Source organism: Echinops telfairi, unplaced genomic scaffold, assembly GCF_000313985.2.
Source record: "Echinops telfairi isolate 266 unplaced genomic scaffold, ASM31398v2 ScPeMD7_7467;HRSCAF=8505_1, whole genome shotgun sequence".
Taxonomy (NCBI): domain Eukaryota; kingdom Metazoa; phylum Chordata; class Mammalia; order Afrosoricida; family Tenrecidae; genus Echinops; species Echinops telfairi.
Window position 1 is genome coordinate 20,990,938 of NW_022111368.1, and position 8,822 is coordinate 20,999,759.

An 8,822-nucleotide genomic window follows, 5' to 3' on the forward strand; every position below is an offset into this window, starting at 1 on the left:
ATATTATGAAAAGAATAGTTTGCAAGAGTTTTTAATTAAAATGTATGAAATGCAAACATCCAATCAGATGCACCATGGCTGGAATCATAATACCTAAAAAGATGCGTGCTCCTATAAATGTACTGAAACTGTCTGAAGAAACTGCGTGTTAAAGGAAAGTGATTGTCGTCACAGAGTCTAGAGAAAAGATGAGGTAAAGAGCAAAGAATTGGCCATGTGTCTCCAACGCTCTTTCTGGTAGAGAATTCTCTGAGACGTCTAAGAAAGTATCACAGTCAGCTTACAAAAACTCTTTTCTTACTGAAAATTAATACACTGTCATTATGCTGCCTCTCTGGTAGACAATAAATCATATTCTCTAAATACGAAATAATTATTCTAAATGTTAATCAAATTAAAGTGTCCATTTCAGAAGCTTATTTATAATTAGGAATGAAAACATTTCCCCAAAGTGTTATATGCCATTAGTACTACAATAATTATTGTGAAAGTTATTTTGTAGTTTCTAAACATAAACTGCCCTTTTTTAGTCCTTGATATGTGAAATATGAAAATGCATGTGCATAGTGGTGCTAGACAGAATCAATATGTTTTTCCAATATTAAGACCTTCGGAGTACCCTACTGTTGGAACCCTATTATTGTTATTCAAGAAGACTTTAAGATAAAATGTTACAGAAAGATTGAAGCAATACCATAGATGCCAGTGTGCGGAAATGCCATTTAAAAATCAGGTGCCATTGCGATATAATTTAGACAGATGTGCAAAATAATATCTCGGGGAACGTAAATGCAGCTGTGAAATACATATAAAGAAATATCAATATGCCATAAAACCACTCCTGTTGATATATTTATAGTGGGAGAAAAACCTGAGTTATCTAATGGACTGATTTCTAATGTCAATACTACATTAAAAATGAACTTTATGCTGAGATATTTAAAGCCACTATTGAGGATCCTATACAACTAATGGAGAATGTCCCACTTCTTTTGTTACATCGCAAATGTCGACAAAAATAAGCATTTTATATTTCATTCCAGAAAGATCATTTTATATAAAAAGAAAGCCCTTTTAGCCCACCCCTCTCTCCCATTCCTTCCAGATGATAGACATGCAGTAGTAGCATTTGCAAAACCTCTCCTATTGACGGGCTTAATTCAGTCTCTAGACTTCATTTTCTTATCTATAAAAAGTGGATATTAACATTTAACTCATAAGGTTGTGTGAGAATTCAATTAAGTGTGTTAGTGTAATTTAAAAGATTAGCAGTGTCTGGGACATAGAATGTGCTTGACAAAATGATGGCCATTTATTTATTTATGATTATTTCAATTTTGTTATTTAAGTTAAGAGGCTCTTCGCAAGCTCATAAACACTCTCTTGAAAAGATCATTTTCCCAGCCAGCATTTTCACTTTTTAAAATATTTTACTATATTAGAAAAAATAAGTTTTATTGAAATAGAAATACTGATATTTATCCTGCAATAAATTCTCACAAACTTGGTGGTTTAAGACACAAATGTATTCTCTTACGCTTCTGGAGGTCAGAGTTTGACATCAAGATGCTGGCAGGGCTTCATCCCTTTTGCAAGTTTCAGAGTAGAATCTGTCCCCTTACCATTGCCTGCATCTAGAGACCACCTGAGTGCTTTCCCTTAGAGCCCTATCTTTGCATCGCTATTGCTTCTTTCTTCTGTCCTTCCCAGGTTCCCCATCTATTCCTATTAACGATGGCCCTCCTCCTGATTTCTTATAAGTGTCCTTGTAATTACACTAGACCTACCCAGATAATTCAGGATAATTGCCATTCATCAAATTGCTTAATTTATTAACACCAGCAAAATGTCTTTTACTATGTATGACAATGCATTTTCAGTGTGTTTGTAAGGGTTCTACAGAAGAACAAAATCAATAGGAGAAAGATGATTGACAGGTAGGAAGGTAAATAAAGAGAGACAGAGGGAGAAAGATACTTGAAGGAAGTAAGTCACATACTTAAGTGGCTGACTAGTACAAAATCCACAGATCATATGCATAGGTCAAGTAATAGACTGGAAAATCCTACAGGGTATCTACTGTTTTACTTTGTGAATGTTTGGTAAGCATTTGGTTTGTGAAAACATTTTGAAGACTTTTAGTTGATTGAATGAGGCTCACCCACATTATACAGTGTTCCACTTTACTTAGAACCAGTACATTGTAAATGCTTAGCTTACCTGTGGAAGGTTTTCATCATGTGTCTAGTGTTTGATCAAACAACTGGTACAGCATAACTGGTGCATTACTAGCCTTGATATCTGAAAGCAAATGCCTCTGTTGGTCTTTCCACAAAAGAATCTTGAGGGGGAAAAAAATCTATGATCAGTGCTGTGTCCCAGGTATGTATTAATTCTCTCTAACATTGAAGCCACATCTGGAATGGCAGCAACAATCGGAGTCACTACCTGATTAAGTTTATAATAGTACATTGTCATTCTCCAATACCCTATGATTTCTACATAGGCCACAAAGGCCAGTTGCATGGAGATGTAATTGGAATCACCAACTCTAAATCCTTAAGTCCCTATGTCTTCATTAGGAACATGACATTGCTTTCGGTTTATTTGTCTATCATCACATGAAGTCAGGAAGCCATTGCAGCTTTTTTGCCAGTTGCTGAGTATGTCTATTCTATGTATTCGTTCTAGAAATCAGAATAGCATTACACAATGAGTTGGGGGACCATTGAGCTACACAGTTAAGTACTGCGAGACAAGATGAAACCACCCTAAGCCTCTGTTATGGCTGATAAAAAGCCATAATATCCTTTTTGGAAAATTTGAAAGATTAACAGTACATTTAACAAGCATATTTGACAATATAGTGGGATCCTTTCTTTCGAGGACATGACCCCCCTTTCATTGGAGAGGTTGTGACTCTATAAGCTCGCTCTCAAATCTTGCCATTATTAAGAGTCTCTGGATATTGAACTAGAGCCCGCCTACTTATATACATCAAGTAGGAATTTAGTAGACTTCCCATATCATGAGCTTCAAAAACTTCAAGGAAAAATGGAACAAAAAGACAATGGAGTTTTTCCATTATGTTTTTTAAATTTCCCTCATTTATTTCACTTCTAGAGATGCCAACACCATACATAGACTTCGGAAATTTGGATTATACTGGTTACTATTTTGAGTCTGCTGTACATTATATTAACCATACTTATTTTGTCTTTGGAGATTACATGCAAATGATTACATGAAGGCTTGCAAACCTGGGATCCAATTATCCTTGATTTTAGGGTGTTTTGAGTTTTTAGAATAGATAATTCTATGTAACAGATGACCAATAGTGATACTGGCCACAAAAATCTTCAAGGAAGATGGACTCCATTGCAAATTGACTTCTAGAAGTTTTATTGAAAAGAGTGTCCTCTGTGGCCTCCACTCAAGTACTCCCTCAATGCAAGAATACTTGGTTAAACTGGCATCCCATGATGCTCGCCTTCCCAACATAATCGCTGAAGACAAAGCAGTGTATAAGCAAATGTGGTGAAGAATGCTGATGGTGCCTGGCTATTAAAAGATATAGTCTGGGCTTTTAAAGGCTTGACGATAAACAGGTGGCCATCTAGCTGAAAAGCGACAAAGTCCACATGGAAGAAGAAGCACACCAGCCTGCATGATCACGAGATGTCAAAGGGATGAGGTATCAGGCATCAAAGAACAAAAAATCATATCATTGTGAATGAGGGGAAGTGCGGAGTGGAGACCCAAAGCCCATCTGTAGACAATTGGACATCCCTTATGGAAGGGTCATGGGGAGGAGAAGAGCCAGTTCGGGGTGCAGTGCAGCAGCAATGAAACATGCAACTTGCCTCTAGTTTCTAAATGCTTCCTCTCCCACCGCCAACACCCCACTATCATGATCCCAATTCTATCTTACAAATTTGGCTAGACCAAAGGATGTACACTGGTACAGGTAGGAACTGGAAACACAGGGAATCCAGGACAGATGATCCCTTCAGGACCAGTGGTGAGAGTGGCAATACAGGGAAGGTGGAGGAATGGTGGGGTGGAAAGGGGGAACTGATTACAAGGATTTACATATAACCTCCTCCCTGGGGGAAGGACAACAGAAAAGCGGGTGAAGGGAGATGTCGGACAGGGAAACATATGACAAAATAATAATTTATAAATTATCAAGGGTTCATGAGGGAGAAGGGAGCAGGGAGGAAGGGGAAAAAATGAGGAGCTGATGCCAGGGGCTTAGGTGGAGAGCAAATGTTTTGTGAATGATGAGGGCAATGAATGTACAAATGTTCTTTACGCAATTAATGTACGTATGGATTGTGGTAAGAGTTGTATGAACCCCTAATAAAATGAGAAAAAAAGAAAAGAGTGTCCCCTGACTCCTGATGGTGTAGGATTGACTTATGTTCACTCTAACTTTCTCACCTTCTTAAGCTATTGGGTGTTTTTTCCCTACATTACAACTAAGTACTCCTGATATCAATTTACTAAGTGTGCCTCCCCTTTGGGTGTATGTTTTGGTGCATCAGGTAATCTATTAGAGCCTATCTACAGCTTGACATTCCCTTCTTTCACCTGATTCCACACTCTTAATATCCATTCTCACGTATCTTCTTCAGGTGTTTATGTGCCTAAAAATATTCTTCAAGATTTAGTTATTCTGGGATATGGGACCCTTTCTCATGAGTTATGCACATTTCAGGATCTGCCAAGGCTTAAGTCTGGTTTAGACTGATTGCCACAAGTTAATTACCACTCCGCTTGACACACACAGGGTTTCAAAGATTGTACACCTTTATGGAAGTAGACAGCCTCATCTTTCTCCCATAAAATGACTGGTAGGTTTGAATTGCTTGCTTCCCAGTTATGTTATAAGTCTAATATTTAATGAAAAATCTTGGAGTCAAGAGGAGAATGAACATTATATTGACAAGTACACTGTTCTTATACAACTTAAGGGCTCTCATTGCAAGTTTTTCAGGTGAAGCAGATCTAATCTCTTATGGGAAGGGAAGGGCAGCTTCTACTAGCAATGAAGACACGGCAGCATTTAGAGGTTCAACATCCCAGGATTTCATCAGGATTTACCCATATGTCCTCCCTCAAATTTTAAGATTCTCATTCTTCCCAATCAGACACCCTGTAAGGAATTAAATTACATTGTAATTCAACCACTCGAGCAATGAGACCGAGTTTCATTTCCGGTACTCTCAGCTCTGTGACTAGAGGATATATGATTTTATGTCATAGCACACATGAAAATTCACAGGTTGTCTATGCCGTCCTAAAGCTTGGGGTCTGAAGACCTGAGCTTGTCCTTTTCTTCTTTGATTTTTTGCAGCTCAGTTAAAAGGATATTTCTGTTACACTTTAATGCACTATTACTTTCTTTGTGAAATTTGAGGTTTTTCTCTTAAGACCTTTTACTAATTGGATGAGATCTATCTGTCCAGACGATTGAGTTTACTCTTCTTTCATTAGAGTCAATTGACTTTGGTCTTAATCACAGCTACAAACTACTTTCATGACAAGTTTTGTGTCTACACACACTACTGTGTGAGCAAAGAACAGTGTGAGATAGTCAAGCCAATTTGATACAAAAAATAATCACACACAGGTTTCAAAGATTAGAATGTAATAATCTGTCTTTCATCTCTAAATATTTTTTTGTAATTACAGTTTAATGTTTAGTAGACATTCTGATACCTAATATGTTTATTTTATACTTATCATTTAACATTATTTTACCATATATAGATAATTCTCATTTTTTTGTGGTATGTCACTCTGAATATTGAATGAGCAAATACTGAACCATTGGCTCCTAGGGAAAATAGAGTCATTTTCCCGAAGCCTCTGCTCAAAACATTCATCAAACAATCAATGCATAATTTGCTTTATATGTGCTCCATTTAAAGACACCTTATTTAACAGATATAGTTGACTCATTAACATTGAACTTATTATGGTCCACAGCACTGTCACTCATGCTTGAATATCACTTATCTAATGCACCTACATTCTTGGAAAGACATCTCTCTAGCCTTATTGCCTTAGAAAATGAAAATAGGCCTTCACACTACTTTTTGGAATAATTTTAAACAATTGAATCATTAACAATAAAGAGCCTAAATGTAATAACATGGAATTACCTGGACAACTGCATGAGGGCAGAAACAAAAAAGAAGAGTTTTGTTTGTTTGACTCAACTGAGGGGGTACATTTTGGGCAACTCAAATTTTCAGCACTCCGCATGAACTTGAGACTGACTTTGAAAGCCTCGTGAGTGTTCATTTTAAGGTTACAAGTACATCTCAATGAGTGGGTATATTTACAAATATGGACTAGGTGAGTAAGATTGACTATATTTTTAGGATGTTATGAAGCAGAAGAACTCAAATCCTTTGTAGGAAATTGTGTCATTCAGCATTAGACAAAAACTAACACCAAGAAGATATAATATTCTTAAAATTGATAACTAAGTAAAAGTTGTCTGGTGATGAAATTTTGGCAGTAAAATGATCAGGCCTTTTCATTTCAGATGTGGACTGTGACTATTGCACGATGTTTCTGAGACTATGACTCTGTCACTACTTGACTCTCCCATTGCCTAAAACTAACCACAGCCAACTCATCACTAACTCAGACTAAGTTGCTATAAATAAAACTGATTTTAGAAAGCCTTGGTGTTATAATGTTTAAGTGGTTAGCTGCTAATTGAAATGTGGGCGGGTTGTACTCATCCGCGGACTTAGTGAAAGAGCCCTGATCGAAGTGTTAGAGATTCAAACCCACCAGTTGGAGAAAGATGAGGCTGTCTGCTCCTGTAAAGATTTACAGATTCAAAAATCCTAAACCGGGTCTCTCTGAGGAACAGTAAACTCACCGACATTGGGTTTGATTTGGTGGGTTGAATGACTTAGGTGGGGGAAAAGCTTGCAATCAGCTCCTATAAAGATTGCTTCTTAGCAAAGTCTCGGGGACATTTCTTCTCTGTCACATGGAGTTGTTTGAGTGCAAATCAACTCAGTCGTGTCATACAGCAACAATAAGGATTATAGAACAGGCCTCTAGTTTGGTCCGCAGGTTGTAGTTTTCTGGCCACTGCGGAAAAATAAGCAGAGAACAATATTGATTTTAAAATGAAAAGGTACTCAAGGCAGCATGCCATACAGTACTCCCTGGTTAATACTCGCGTATTAAGAGAGCACGTGCATTTTCAAAGACGATGTGGCTGCCGTTCCGACTACTCTCCGTGCCTTCTCTTAAGGGGCAGACCAATGTTATACAGCCAAGTGAAGACATAACAGTCACATACATTGTCCAGTACTTGCCTCACTTGAATATGTTTTCTACCTTCCAGTTCATGCTTAAGACTAAAAAGTATATATAGAATAATACAATCAAATTTAAAATCTGTTGTCTTATCTCAATCTTTATAGGTAGCCTTCTCACAGACTTACAAATAGTAAATATTTGTATGTAAATAGTGTTGTGCTAGTCTAGTTTGTATGAAAGTGAGGGATTTTAAAAGTAAACAAGAAATAAGGAAATTGGTAAACAAAAGACTTTCTAATCTACTAGCGATAATTACATTTTTAAGTCCTTGAAAAAAATATTTTTTTCTTTACAACTAACACTTGACGGTGCCCTACCCATTAATTTAGGAATTAGTTATGATTTTAAAAAAAGAGAAAACGACTTTATACAGTTTGGGAAAATGCTAATTAAATTGATTCATACTTTTTGTCAGACCAGCTGGACTCTTTTACTGTGGATTTTTGGGGGGTGGGGTGGGGGTAGGAGCAGGGAATTTATTGAAATTTTGTTAATTTTTTCAGTTAAACTTGAAGACTACTATATTAAGAACCTCCTAGGAAATCTCCGATTGGAATAATTTCTTTTTAAAATTTTCTAAGACAAATAAAGCTTACATACAAATTGGCTGGAATACAATGAACAATAGCCCTCAAAACCCTTAAAGCAGTGTCATCAAATGTCACGTGTGTATTACGATGGCTGAAAGGAATGAAGTAGTCTGAATAGAATAGGATAAACCATGGTAGCTAGTATGGGACTCGCATAAAAACCAGTAAGGTATATAGGGGAGAAATACGCATTTTTCCCGAAGAATTAGAATAGCAATTGTTCCAAATAAGTTCACCCAGGAAACACTGTCATAGCCAAGACTTGTGAATTTACTACTAGGGACAATGATGGGTGATTGTCAAAAACATTGTTCTGTTCCCCCTGGAAGGGTACTTGGGTGCAAAGATTATGAGTAACCCCTGAAGGTATAACTATTTGCATCTTTCCAGGAACATGAGCAAATGCTGAGTGACAGGTGATTCCTTGCTGGAGACAAAAATAACTCCATCAGGCCAAAATGTACTCACACCTGAGAATGGTTGTGAACTCTATGAGAATGTTTGTTAGTGAAAGAATATTCATCAATTATGAATCATGGAAACATCTTGAGCCTGTAGTCATTGTGTCCTAGAACTGTCCCTGCGTTTGAACTTTTGTAAAGTTCCTTGTTTGGGGTGCAAAGCAAAACTGGAGAGTAGAGACACATGGGAGAGTCTCTCTTGAGTCCCTTTCCTTTGCTCTCATGACTAAATCTGGAATCTTAAGAAGTTATTCCATGCATCTCAGGAAGCGCCCGACTGGCTAGAATGGTAAAAAATGGTGACCCTGATGTGATATAATTCCATAAGAATTAAGTAAATCATTTCCCAGTAATAGTTATCATGACTTCTATGGCTTGGAGAGCATCAACAAAGCCCCAAAAGAAATATCAATGG

At 37.1% G+C, this 8,822-nt stretch overlaps 1 long non-coding RNA gene across 1 annotated transcript in view; it reads right to left on the reverse strand.

Annotated features, from left to right (window-relative positions):
• Positions 1-7,008, reverse strand: part of LOC123520956 — an 11,123-nt gene extending 4,115 nt beyond the window's left edge. Inside the window, exons 1-2 of the long non-coding RNA XR_006679465.1 lie at positions 6,905-7,008; positions 2,221-2,341 (exon numbers count right to left, since the gene is read on the reverse strand). This is a non-coding gene — a long non-coding RNA (uncharacterized LOC123520956). The remainder of the gene's footprint in view (positions 1-2,220; positions 2,342-6,904) is intronic.
• Positions 7,009-8,822: the final 1,814 nt, after the last annotated feature.